Consider the following 15,353-nt stretch of genomic DNA (forward strand, 5'->3'; position numbering starts at 1 on the left):
AAATACAAATATTATATGTAAGAACTAAACAGCATTCTAAATGGGCTGCTTTAGTCTGAAATCCTTTCCAACATTTTGTGATGAAAAAAGCTCTATCCAAAATTAAAAAAAAAAAAGAATGTAATATTATGAATTATGACTTCAGTCATAATATATGCAGTCCACTACACAGTGCCATGCAATGCTTAGGTCTGTCTTACCTTATGTGCTTGCTGTTTTGTAAGCATAGCTAAATGTCCTGAGAACATTGCCTACTGAAGATTAAACATGTCTGATTTTCTCTGCCATACGTAAAGTGTGGAAGTCTTCTCTGAAGACATACTTCTAACACCACTTGGAGTTGTAAGAGAACACAGCAACCATTGTGCTGTTCATAGTCCAAGTATAAACAGCAGTAAAGAACACTTGATATTGACACATGAATCACTTCATATAACATGGTCACAAGCACTGGTCAGTATATAAAATCTAACTGTGGTGTCTGATACATGTCTACATGTCTATAAATACATTGTTTTAATCTAATGGCTAGAGATGAGAGTGTCCACAAAACCAGTCATCAGGAAATGACTCCTAAGAAATCTCTCTAATAGCCATTGCATGTATGCAGGGGAGTAGCAGTATTTTTTTTTTGTTTAAGTGAATCTAATTGCCTTTAGGTTGAACTGAGAATCCTAAAATGAAAGGAGAGAAAATTGAGGTGACGAGGGTAATATTTCAACCACATCAGAATCAGAGATTCAATTACAGCTCAGATAAAAATGTTTCAACAAAAGTAAATCTGTGCTTGAGTATATATAAAAGTCTTAGTAGGAGAAGAGACTTAATTTTTTCCAGTGGGCCAAAGTTAACCTAGACACATTAAAGACAACTTAGTGTAGGGCATTTCCTATAAACAGAAGTTCTTTTCAAACAGTGCATTGTCCTCAATCTTTTGTGTGGCAAACTGATTTAGGTCTACCAACAGTAAAAATTACTGGAATGGACTGTTCAACTGAACTAATATTTTGCCTAAAATTTTAAAACAGTTTGAAGTCCTGAGTGATAAAACAGCTCAGCTTACTATGGAAAAGCAAAATGCATCCAGGAAAAACATAATTTAAGCCTTCACAGAATCATACAATATTCTAAGTTGGAAGGCATCCACAAGGATCCTCACAGTCCAACTCCTCGTTCTGCATGGCCCCAAGAGTCACACCATGTGCCTGAGAGCCTTGTCCAAATGCTTCTTGAACTCAGATAGACTTGGTGTTGTGACAATTTTTCTGAGAAGCCTGTTCCAGTGCTCAACCACCCCCTGAGTGAACAACCTTTTTCAACTAATTAACCTTAACCTCCCCTGACACATTTTCATGCCATTCCTTCAGGTCCTGTCACTGGTCACCACAAAGAAGAGACCAGTGCCTGTATCTCCACCTCCCCTCTTGAGGAAGTTGCAGACCGGGACAGGGTCTCCCCTCAGTCTCCTCTTCTCTGGGCTGAACACACCAAGTGACGTCAGCCGGTCCTCATATGGCTTCCCCTCAAGGCCCTTCACCATCTTCAAAGCCCTCCTTTGGATGTTTTGTAATACCTTTAGATTCTTCTTGTGCTGTGGTGCCCAAAACTGCCACAATATTCAAGGTGAGGCCACTCCAGCGCAGAGCAGAGAGGGACAATCCCCTCCCTCAACTGGCTGGTGATGCTTTGCCTGATGCCCCCCCCAGACACGATTGGCCCTCCTGGCTGCCAGGGCACTGCTGACTCATATTCAACTTGCCATCAACCAGGACCCCCAGGTCCCTTTCCACGGCACTGCTCTCCAGCCTCTTATTCCCCAGTCTCTCTGAACATCTGGGGTTGCCCCATCCCAGGTGCAGAATCCGGCACTTCCCCTGTTGAACTTCATACGGTTGGCGATTGCCCAGTCCTACAATTTCTCGAGGTCTCTCTACAGGGCCTCCCTGCCTTTGAGAGGGTCAACAGCTCCTCCAAATTTCGTATCATTGACAAATTATCTCAGTATCATTTTCAAGTCCTGCATCCAAGTAATTTATGAAGATGTTGAAGAGCACGAGGCCCAAGATGGAGCCTTGTGGAACCCCACTAGTGACAGGTTGCCAGGCAGATGTTACCTCATTCGTTATAATCCTTTTTGCCCGATCCATTAGCCACTTGGTCACTCATCACATGATGTGTTTATCCAGCTGTGTGCTGGACATTTTGTCAATAAGAGATGGTATGCAAAGCTTTACTGAAATCTAAAAAGATTGCATGAACTGGCTTCCCTTGAGGTGGGTGACCTTGTCATAAAAGGAAATCAGATTTGACAAGGAGAATTTCCTCTCATGAGGCCATGCTAGCTGTGACCAATGTGGCATGCTGGTGTTGTCCTTCAGGTGTTTTTCAATACCTCCCAGAACAATCTTCTCCATAACCTAGCAGGCACTGAAGGCAGATTAACAAGCCTGTAGTTTCCAGAGTCATCTTTCTTGCACTTCTTGAAAACTGGGACAATGTTCACCAGCTTCCAGTCAACTGAGACCTCTCTAGATTACCAAGACCATTCAAAAATCATCAAGAGGCCTCATAGGGACATCAGTCAGCTCTTTGAGCATTCTCAGATGAAGCCATCAGGCCCTGTAGATTTACAGTGATCCAGCTGGAGAAGTAGATCCTTCATAACTTCAGGGTCAGGATCATTCTCATAGTCCTGGTCCTCCAGCCTAGGGACCCCCTAAGCCCATCATCAGTGCTGAAGACAGAGGCAAAGAAAGTATTAAGCATCTCCACCTTGTCTATGTACCCTGTCCCTTTAACGAGCAGATGTTATTTCTACCACTGTCTTGCTTTGTAAAACCCTAGGAAGCCCGACTGAGTCAAAAACTTCTTAAAATGGGCATGCATAGTACCATCTGATGACAACACAGATGCTTTAAGCTAAGGAGAATGGGTCAATTTTTTTCTTAATATTTTACAAAACTGAATCTCCACTTTCTCCTTTTTCCTGGGCAGTCCCTGGTGGATAGTCTTTCATCAAATAGTTTATTACTGTCTTTATGTGAAGCCTATTTCTTGATATTTAGTCTGCTGTAAAAAATGAGATAATCGCAGGATGTCTTCTTGTATACCTACAATGAATCCTAACAAAAAAATGCTTCTGCATCACTACCAACCTCAAATTCTTTGCTTTTTTTGTCAGTAGTATTTTTTAAATAGCACATGTTGTTAATTCCTCTGTTACAGATTGTGTGATCTGTTCCCCCTTGTCCTGCAGCACTAGGCATTTTGCTTTGAGGACTGACCATTTATTGGTCACTTGTTTCAGTCAGTGATTTACCCTTCTACGATTTTGATTATGATATCTATGTTTAATTACGTAGAGTTTCTTTCTTCCTCTACTTGCATTTGTGAAGCATGGTTTTTGCTAGCCTTGGAGGTATTTGTCAAAATTTTGCAGAGCAAGCCTGTTTCTTCACACTAACTTGGTATGTGGCCTTTCATGTCATACTACATGTGATCAGTGACTGACTTCTGACTGGGATGTTCAAATATGCATGACTTAGCTATACTGCAGGTTTGCAGAAAGACAGGTCTGCAGTTTCACAGGGTATCTTGTATTTTCCCCCCAAAATAACATCTTATGCATGGGTTAAAGAATTATTTAAATTTTGAATGACTTAGTCTAGCATTTTTTCTTATTCCTGGCGAACACTTCATTTGTTCCTGAGTCTTTAAATGTGTAGAATTTCACACGTACAACTTCTTTACGTTGTGATTTGCTTTAAGAAGAAGAAAAAAGCTTTACAGAGGCTCAGATGTACAGAGGTGGGAGGGACTGTGAAGGCTTTATTTCACTTTTGCTAAGTGTTTGTTTTGTTTCTCAAACCATGTAATGGAAATGTGGCATACCAAAGTAATAGTTTTTAATTGAAAAATAAAACTAAATGACTAAATAGTAAGTCTTACAGTCTTAATTGATTAAAATAATCCTTCTTGAGAGAGATGACAGCAGTTGGAGTATGGAACAGCCCACTAAACAAAAAGATAGATAAAACCTGATAAAACTCACTGGACCAAGAAGAAACTTGGAGATAAGAATTAACAGTACTTTGATACAATGACTGTGAGTTCAAGTTGGCTTAAACCAAAAAAGTTCTGATCTTGAATTGTAAATATCAAAATCAAGTAGATGAAGATATACAGCCTGTGACAGACCACAAGCCAGGGCATTAGATGACACATGGAAATAAAGATGCAAGCCATATGTCAGAGTTTGCATGGGTTGATCAGTACCTACGGATAAAGAGGACTGCTGCGGAGCGTGCTGAAATGTAGCATTTTCACTTCTACTTTCATCTCTCTTGTGGAATACAAGAATGAGATATGTTTAAATACAGAACTCTACTGTTAAGGAATATTATTCAGCTTGGTTATAAAAGTTTCACCTTACAAAATGCTACTTTCACTTGAATGGTAAAGGATCAAATTCATTTTACCAGTTTGAATACATTTCCCAGCCATTAGGAAGCAATCACTAAGCCAAATATAAAGATGATACCAAGCAAATTACACACAATTCAATCAGACAAAAAAACTCCCTATGTTGTATAGCAGACAAGGCAAAACAAATAAGCAATGCAGTGGTAAATGACTAGATTTGAGGAGTCAGGACAAAGGACAAAACCCATTCTATATACAAACGCCAAGAATTGCTAGCCTGCCAGAAAAGATGTATCTATTGTGGACAAAAAAAAAGGAGCATTTGTATGGTATAGGATCGGTCAGTGGAGAAAGAGGTCTGTGAACACACAATGTTCAATCTGGAGAAAGTTCATTTCATCAAATTGCTTTTTGGGTTGCCCTATAGAAAGAATTTCACTGCGGAAGAGCACAAAATAGCACAGCTGGGATGAAAGTTAACCTAGTAAAGAATAAGGATTTTTTTGCAGCCAGCTTGAGCTCATTCATCACTTACTTGTTTACTTCCCCAGACTGCAAAAATACTAAATTCCCTGCAAATAATCAAGTTTCTCTTGAAAATCATTAGCCTGAATTCTAGAACCATTAAAAATTATGCTTTGCAAGATGCACAGCTCAAATCTTTATAATCTGAGATGCTGACAGAAGTGCTTCTGGTGTGAGACATGTCGAGCTTTAACTTGTCCAGTCCAAGATTCAGAGTAGGTGATGCTAAATCCCATTTGTAATGGTAGAGTTAAAACGGGCTAACACACCGGTGCTTATGAAAGCTGAGTGTCAATGCACTTTTACTAAGAGATACTCCCATAATATACTAAAAAATCTGAAAACCATTGATTTTGGGGAAAAAAACCCCTGGAACTCATCATAAATATTATATTTTTGTTGACAAAATGGCTTCCTAAATTCTTCCTTATTCTGAGAGTACAGGATGTTTTAGTGCTCTGTACCAGAGCTTGGGCTGGTTTGACTTACCTCACTACAAAGCAATTTCCAGTTACTGCCAAGGAGGACTGACATAGTACACTACATCTCTCTTCTGTCTCCTCTTTCCTCTACTCGGCATTTTTTTATTTTGAGGAAAGGACATGCACATGAAGTACAGACCTAGATGTGGCACATCTGTATTTTGCATTGTGGAAATTCTCCTTTGACAGCACACAACCAGACTACAGCATTCTGCAGCAGCTGAGAAAAATAATTTCAAATTACTTGTTTCTGGGCACAAACCTCGATTAATCATATACCTGTCTCTAGCCTAAGATCAACACAAATTTTCACACTCTCCACTCAGACAAAATTGATATGTGAAAATAAGTTCTAAAAATTCTGTCCAGGTAAGTGGCAATTTCCTATGCAAGCATTTCAGACTCAGATTTGTCTCTTCTACCGTAATTCTGTAATTAGAGAATATTCACATCTTACAGCACTTCACAGTGTGTGTCTATACATATACAATTTTTTGTATATGTACAGTGTTTATATTTCTTCAAATTAAAAAGTCTTAACACTGAAAAGCTTCTAAAGGACTTCTATAACTGTGACTGGTTAAGATTTTGTATGCTTTTCCTGAGTCATCAAAATATGGTAAAAATTATTTCCCTCAATACTATCTTTGAGAAATCAGAATTAATAGGACTATATTTTTACTGCAATTTCTATAGGACACATTTTCACTATTTGTAATTTTTTAAACTTTTTAGTCTAAGAGATTTAAAGAAATATACTAAATAAAATTCAGAAATATCTTTCTTGATATGTCTATTACATTTAAGGTCTGCCTATCTTGAGTATAGGACTGGAAGTTACGTGACCTGAAGCGATAATCCAACCCTGCTAAACCACTCAAAATTTAACACCACCTTCAGCAGAGTCAGAAACTGAACCTTAGATCTGCTTCATATGTCTGCCCACTGACCTGTGTGACACTTGGGAAATGTAATTTCCTCGTGGGTTTTTCTTCCCCTGGTTGGTGTTTTCCATGTCGTTTGCAGTTTTTGAGGCAGGCTTTCCCATGGGAATTTAAATACCTAGGACTCTGATCATCTGTGACTGGATTACTACACCACAGTTTTCAGAGAAGTAAAAGAAAAAATATATGGTCATTACTGCATTTTAGAGATGACTTGTCCTGAAGAGGCTACTACTTACAGGCCTTCTTGGAATGTAGTAGATGGGGGGGCTTCTGTTTGAAGTGCTAGGCCATATTGTAAACCACTTTGTCTTACTTATACTGTAAAACTGCCATTGAAAGCAGTCATTAAAAATGAACTTGATCATACCAATGCAGGCTGAGAATATGGCTTCACAAATAATTTACCACAAAAGAGGGTATACTGTGAACTAAGCATCTGTTAGTTGTAAGGTAGTAACAGTTTGCATGCATTCTTTTGTCTGCAGCAAATACGAGACGATGTTAAGGTATCTTTGCTGTCAACAAACAGGGTTTGCTTGTTCATCTGCCCATACAAGGTCTATAAGTTGCTATGAAGACAGCCCTAAATCCTTTCTTCAACAGGGATTTGAGTCCAAATCCTTTGTATGCCAGGTGAGTGCAGAACAGGCTAAATTACTGGTAGCTCTGACTTTTCCCAATTACTAGAAATTCAGTTTTGGGCACGGAGATTTCTTTTTGCTGAAACTTATGAAGATACCATAAAAGTGATGTTGAATTATGCTATTCCATTTAGGGGAAAAAAAAAAAAGAGGAAAAAAAATTCTGAACAAGATGTGGCCACACTCAGCAAATGCCTCCAAGTGTAACTGTCAAGGAGATATGTCAGACAATACAGCTGAAGGCATGTGAACCCCCTTTGTATGACTTTATCAAAAACAAAGCAATAAAAGCCAGGCAATTCTGTAGTGTCTAACTATACGGTTCAACCACCATTAAATTAAGCAAAATTAAAAACAGCAATAATAAAAATGGGAATTAGTTCCCAAAGACTGAGTGGTTCCTGCTGTGGTTTGAATTCAGACAAAAAGCTTCTTTCCCCATCTTCAAATCTATATAGTCTAAGTGGGTATCATACTGGAAACTTTTAGTAAAATTATGGTTCTCACTGGGAGGCCATTCACCGTTATTAAAATATAATAAAAACTCACAATCCACCATTTAGTTCCTCAGAAAATCTCTTTCCAGTTCTCAGACATGGAAAATTCATGAAGTAATCTCTAATAATTTCACTACAACGTGTTTAGGAAATACATTTTCTCTGCACGCAGTAATGAGTTATGAAGTGTTATAAATACATGAAACTAAAACATAGCCTCCAAATAAAAGAAATAGTCATTTAATGTTGTCTCTCCCTTGTTTTCACAACCACAGTTACTCACTTGGAAAAAAAAAACCAAACAACCAACATGCAAGCTCTACATTAATAGATAAAAAGCAAGTATTATTATGACTTCGAGATATTTCCTTAAACCTAATTTCTGCAGTAACAACTGAAGAGCAGACTGGTAGCAGGTGTGCTGACAACATGTCTTAGCTACAATTAATCACATGGTTCCCTGTTCTGTGTTTGCCTACTGCCTCTTAACAGAAAGCACTGCTTAAAATTTCAGGCAGACCCAATCAACATTGCCTCTGAGTAGGTACTGTGGTGCTGTATTTTGTGCGTGGGTCTGGGCTGTGTGGAAACCTAAGTTCCAGGTCTTTAAGCTCTAGAAGCTTGCCTAAAGTACAGAAGAAAAAAAACAAACCTGGACTTTTTGTGCTATGTTAAATGAATTTGCAAGAATAGAATTATGTGCTTAAGTCTGGTCTCCCTAGTTCGGGAGGGGTATTGAAAACATGATGGTACCAATACAGGGTGTCATGGTTTAAACCCAGGCAGCCACCAAGGCCCACAAAGCCGCTCTCTCTTCTGTGGGACAGGGGAGAGAACTGGAAGGGTAAAACCTGGAAAACTCACGGTTTGAGATAAAGACAGTTTAACAGGTAAAGCAAAAGCTATGTGCACAAGTAAAGTGAAAGAAGGCATTAATTCACAGCTTCCCATGGACAGGCAGGTATTCAGACATCTCCAGGAGAGTAGAGCCTCATCACATGTAACAATTACTTGGGATGACAAACACCATCACTCCAAACATTCCCCCCCCCCCTTTCTCTCACTTTATATACTTGGCACAATGTCAGATATGGTCTGTAATATTCCTGTCTGTGTCTCCTCCCATCTTCCCGCACACTCCCAACTTCCTTGCCAGTGTGGCAGCATGCAATGCAGAAAACACTTGGCACTGCTCGGCAATAACAAAAACATCTCTTATTATCATCACTGTGTTCAGCACAAATCCTAAACACAGCTCCATACCAGCCACTGTGAAGAAAATTATCTCTACCCCAATCAGAACCAGTATCATGGCTGGGCTTCGCGAACGAAGATTTGGGAAGGGTTCTACCCACAATTGTTACAGGCACGCTACTGGCTAAAAAGGCCAATACAAGATAGACAAGTCCAGTTGCAAAAGGCACAGCATATACCTTAGGTGGTATATTCTGCAAGACATGATTCCTTCTGTGTTGTCTTTTCTCCTCAAGAGTGATTTCTCCTCAAGAGTGATAAACCAGTATACAGGGCAAACAATTTGGGGTCTTTCTGATGTCCCATGGACTAAGGAACTCTACTGGATCACTGATCTGAGACCACCTGAAAACAGAACAGATTTGATGCAGCTGAGTTAAACCTCATCTGAAACACAACTTCTACTCCCAACTTCAAACCACAACCCTGAGGCTTTAACACCGAACCCTGCCACCATAACTCTAAACTGTAATGGCCATAATCCTAATCCTAATGACCCTAACTTTAACCCTAAACCCAACCCTAACCTCTCACCCCAAACCTAACCCCCAACCTTAAAACCTAAGAGGAGCCACTTTGGACCAAGATTTCACTGCAGGCATGAGCAAGCATGAAAAAATCAGAACTAACCCCACTACCATGATCTTCCCTCTTTCCTTCTGCAATATGGCCTGTTCAAGTAACATCACAAGAAGGTGTTCACAGTCCTTTAAAACTCTCAGCCATATCCTATGACTCATAAGGAATGCCTAGGTGGGGCTGGACAGTAGTGCAGGTTTTCTTTATTCATTACCAACAGTGTTACTGGGGAACACTTAAATCATGAGGGCTAATTCCAAAGTCTGAAGGAAAAGGCACCTTGTTGCCTAATGAAGAGAGGAGTTGGAGGTTTGGTGTAACCAGAAAGAAGATTGCTTTTTGGAGTTGCAATCATTTATCCATCTATGTTTTAGATGTGTTTACAACTTACAAATCATTAAACTGCAAGGATGGACATATGGCAAGAAATTTACTGGACTTTCTTTCATTTGACCTAAAAGAAACATCTAAGTAAAAAGCAGTCTCCTACCTGAGCCATGTTTTATGTTCTAGAAAGACGGGTTATTCATTCAGACTTCAAACCAGAATTGTATGTGAACAACGAAGTGAATTTAGAACTTGAACACAGGTTCAGGTTCATTTACGTAAGGAAGACAAGGACTTCATTCTTGCAGGACGGACAAATCGAGACAAAAACAAGACACAGTTGTATGCATTTCTTACCTCAGCTTATTCAGGCATGTTTCTCCATTTAAGTAGTTTCTTATACCTTTTCTGGACTCTCAACTTTTTCTCCCTTTTTTTTTATTGGACCAGGTATAGTTGTTTCCATCTCTCCCAGCTGCCAATCCCTTAATCATTTCACCCTCATCATTCTTCTATATCTACTTTTTCTTCTTTCTTTCTCTTCTGTTAGTTTTCCAGTGTTTTCTAACCCTTATTTCTGTTCCCTATTTTTTCTGTTCATCCCAATTGCAAAATATACAGGTTGGCTATTTTTCCTAAGGGCAAATGGTCTTGAGACTCAATGAAAAGGCTATGGGAAATAGTGCAGCTCATCATTACCAAATTTCACACATACAGTCCCTAGGAAGGAAGACAATAGCCATTTTGATTTAAAGTAGTGAGGTTCTAGCCCTCCTGAAAGGCACAGTAGCTGAGAGCCATCCTGTATTAGCATAATATTAGCATTTTTATAACGAATGTTTGTGGGACTTTTGAAGTATCTTATGTCAAAAAAGGAAGGAGAAGATCGTGACAACTGACAATGTCTTCTTTTAGATTGGCCCCTACTTGCATGGTTACTCTGCTTGAAATGCGGACATAGTTTATATTTTACTAGAATATAAAAGTGTGCATGGATCAGAGAAATTTGCAATGCAATAAAAGCAATGGTGTATGCGCCGAAATTAACATTTTTCCTTGCTGTTACACTGCAACTATATCTGGGCACCTGTGCACTGAGTAAATACACTACTCCACAAAAGAATATAAAACAGAGAATTTGATTTCATTGGGATTTAGCTCTAACACTTTCTTTGGAATTGCCGTAAAACTTCTTCTGGAGAAAAATATGCTCTCTTTCTGACACAGGCACACAAGAAATTGACGCAGTCCGGTGGGAAATAAGGGTTCTCCCACTCTGGAGTTAGAGGGTGAAATGGCCCTTTATTGAAAGGCAGCGCCGGCTTATAAAAGAGAAGGATGGAAGGTGCTGGAAGGGTAGGTGGAGCTAGGGAGGAGCATGCTAATAGGATACATATTAGGAAAGTAGGGGTTGGACATAACCATAAATGGAAAGGAATAATCATCAATTACCTAGGTAGCCTCATCTCCTCGGATGGTAAGATTGACGGGGAGATAAACAACAGGTTAGTAAATGGAAAGGAGTAGCCATTTAAGGAAATGCTGCAATGCAGCACTGAACAGCCAACAAGGAAAAAGGGGAATAACAGGGAATACAGAACAATGGGGATTTTTATGAAAATTGGAAAATAGGGTAAAATGGGGCATAGAAACACAATGTGCTTAAAACATAAACTGGAGTATAGAATCACAACAGTCCAAGCAGTCATTTAAATGTACTAAAGGCATTGTTTTTGGGAGTCCCGCAGATCTCCTTGCAGTCATCTGTTTCTTTTTTCCACATTTCATAATTGAACTTCTCTTGGTCTCCCATAAGAAATGGCTGAGAAATCAGGTAAGCTTATCTTCACTGTCTCCATACTATTGATCCTGTTGTTGTTCTGCAAGGCAATTGCAAACACCAAGTCATCATTGGATGTTAGTCACAAAAATGAAAGGGGAGGTGAATCTGAATATGGATTCTGACATGCATTTTGTGTCTCTGAACATCAAGAGAAATTTAATTACCACCAACCTCGACCTATATGGTGGAGTAACTATACCAAACTGCATCTCAGTGCACAATCTATAAATCTGTTGCCTATAAAGGTGAAGTATTTGAAATGCTGCTATTTGGAATGCCAGTATTGCTAAAAATGTAATATTTGACTTAGATAATATTTCAAAGAGGAATACATTTTAATGAAAGTATGTAGAGACTATGATAAACAGAAGCATAGAATATATTCAAATTTGGGCTATAAGAGCAATTCTGCAAAGTTTTAGTGTTCTGTGCATGTTAACACTCAGTAACAATGGGGATGTCTGGTGCCTTTTCCTGAGCCATCAGTGAAAATACTGGAGGATATTGATCTCTGCGTGACAACAGATCTGAGTAGCAGTAGTACTTAAAAATTTGATAAAGTATTTTTCATTTTTTTAAGTAGGTTTTTTTAACAAAAAAATTCAAATAGTTAATACTATTAAATACAGGATTAAATCAGAATTAAAATTGTTAAGCAAATGCAAGATGGTGGCATCAACCAAGCCTATTCCTGAAACAAAAGCATGTATAAACTTATAACCATTCCACAACGTTGATTCAGCATTTTGTTAAAAAATACTATATAGGAATCAGTTATATTTGCTGTGATTTGAGCAGATTTGCATAAAAAATATACATTAAGAAAACATTTAGAAGGGAGATGAAAAATTTATTTCATCCATCCTTCCTCCTTTAGTTAAAAATCCAGAGATTTGTGCAACTTATTCCTAAAGACTACTAGTGATGGAAATGCTACAGCCTCCCCAGCAAACCTCTCCTAGAGTTTCTCTATCCTCAGTGACAAAAAAGACTGAAGTAATTCAGAAGATATCTCTGGGCACCCACAAACAACATAAAATACTCTTAATGCAAAAAGGACTTTATATGGAAATATGCACTAACAGATGTAAATGTTTCAAGTTTCTAGGTACTTTCTTCAGCATGAAATGCAGCCCTTCAAGAACTCTTTGCCGTAGGAACTAATTAGCACTCTGAAATTTGAAATGCTTAAATGCATGATTATTTGTATTATTCATATTTTTGCTCCTCCAGTAGTCTTCATGAAAGAAATTCTACTGTCATCACCAGCTGCCATGAAATAGTATTTACTGAACATGTTTCTGGGTTCACAGAGCTAAACCATTCCTCCAATTTATGTGAAATAAACCATACTATTTGATATAAATGTCATTCATTATTTAAATATCATTAGACCGTATGAGAGGAAATAATTTCAAGGCATAATTTAGATAGCCTGTTATAGAGTTATGAAGTGCTGTTGATGATGCATTAAAGAAAGATAATTAAAGGAATTGGTGAAGTACTAGATGAATGTTTGAACTCTGTACAGTAAACTCATTTTGTGTAATGATAAATTTAATCATTACAAATGAAATGTACCAAATGAAATGTATACATCTGTACACTATATGTGTCTGCCTGTTACTTGAGTACATTACAGAGATTATATGTAAGACTATATCAGGAATAATGCCCTAAGAGAGGACAGAGCAGCTAAGCGAGGGATCTTCCTCACTGCAGTAACAGCTGTAAGGTTATTCCCGAATTAAAACTTGGTACTGATTTTGGAGAGCAATGAAGAAATTAGGAACTTGCCCGGGATCCGCTTTTAAGCAACTCCTGTGACTCTGGGAGCTTGCTATGCAGATAACTTCAGAGCTTAGATTAGCACGCACAGAAGATGAAGACGCTGAATCACTGCAGTGGATGATCCGGGTTCCCTCAGGATCCCACATCTGCTTTTGACCCACAAGTCTGTTTTCATGATAGTAGAAGGACAGGCATAGGAACAGCACGAATTTTCAGGAAAACGCCACAGGCTATTGAGCACATTGTGCTTTTGGAGAAGTGCTTTTCTCCATATTTTAATCAAGCGTAGACCAGTAACTGAATAAAAGTTTTAGAGTCTTGATGGTTCGGAACTTGAAGTCAACTTTTTTGGCCCCTCCGGGTGATGGAGGTCACATTCAGTCAGACTGGTTGCAACCAGAGTGAGCAGAGAGAGAAAAGTGCGCTGCTGGGCAAGGCACCTCTTGACCACCATCGCCATCAGTTCTCAAGTCCCTTGGATGCAGGCAGAGATTCCTTGTGTGGGAAGAGGATTAGCTCCTAGGAAGCAACAGGGAAGCTGGGTTTTAATCTTCAGGGAGGAGGAAGTGCAGCAGAAGATGGAGAAGAAGAAGGTGAAGGCACACTGCTTTGTGAATGTGCACATGGCCTGGCAAAGGGCTGCTGTAGCTGACAGTGTAAGCTGCCATTGGTAGCTGTGGGTGGAATCCAGCAAAATCACCTCTGAAGGTAAGTGAATTTGGGATCCTCTGTATCCCAAATGATCCTCATTTTCAACACCTACTGATGATGAGTCCATCTAACTACAAAAATAATCTAATATATAAAAATTATTTAATGTATAAAAAAGAGTATTGCAGATGTTCAACAGGGTTAACAACACTGATGGAATCCTAAGTGTTCAGCTGAACATGTGATGCATTTTTACAGTAGTATTAAACAGAGTTTTACATTGAATAATTTTTTTTCTAGAAAAGAATGTATGTCAGCAATTATAGTATAATTATATTATAATTTGAATTTCACTCTCACAGATAAAATGGGCTTTTCTCCTTTCGCTGCTAATGCCTTTTAGAGGTCACTTTCTGACACTAGGTTATCAGAGTCATAGCAGAGAAAAGCATAGAAAGAGCAGCTTGATCTGGTTTGTGTGGAAGGAAATTGCAGTTTCCATTCCATTCCACTGAAGCTCAACTAAACCTTTCCTATTACACAAAACTGATTTTCAGAACATAACAACTATTAGCAGCAACTTCTCTAACCTTTCTTCTCTTCTAATGCCTGTGAGGGAATACTCTCTTGGGATGGAAAAATCTGCACATCACCAAATTTGCTTGCATCTTTCTGTGAAATGTCTGTAACCGAACAGTTCTGGACACAAGATATCAGAGCAAATAGAGTCAGGGAAGGTTCTGTCATCCCATGAGCTCCCGCTCTTAACCTAAGCCAAGAAAAGGAAGTCACACTAGATTTGTCACGAACTCCTCCTGGATCCCCGTGGGAGAAAAGTGATGTTGGTCTTGCCTTCTACACAAATGCAAACCTGAGAGCTGTGGGCAGCTCCCTGTCACAGAGCACAAGCATAGTTCCAGGGCAGCCCAGTCACTTTGAAGAGAGCAAAACAATACTGAGAAAAGCGGATATAGCTAATAATTTATTTTTTCAGGTTCTTTTTTAAGATTTTTTTGTTTCGTTTCGGTTTGGGGCTCGGGGGTTTTTTTGTGAGTTGCAGAGAAACCGCCTCAGCAGAAGTTGGGAAAATAATGTATACGTAGAGACACCGTGGGTGAAACAGGACGCCGGGGAACGGGGCGCGGGCGGCGGATTTGGCTCCGGAACTCCCGACAGGCGTGTGCGGGGGCCACCTCGCTCCCCTCCCGCATGCCCACCTTCTCCTGTCGCGGCTGGGGCAGCTGCCAAGGCGGGAAAAACCCTCCAGTGCCCTTTTCAACCTCAAACCGTCCATTGGGGCAGAGAGGGGAAAAAAAATTAAAAATTAACAAAAAACCATTCTTTTCCATCGGCACCGCGTTGGCCCTCCTCCGCTCTAACTTTCTGACGCCCAA

This window comes from Corapipo altera, unplaced genomic scaffold (genome assembly GCF_003945725.1).
Source record: "Corapipo altera isolate COAL_440 unplaced genomic scaffold, ASM394572v1 61281, whole genome shotgun sequence".
Taxonomy (NCBI): domain Eukaryota; kingdom Metazoa; phylum Chordata; class Aves; order Passeriformes; family Pipridae; genus Corapipo; species Corapipo altera.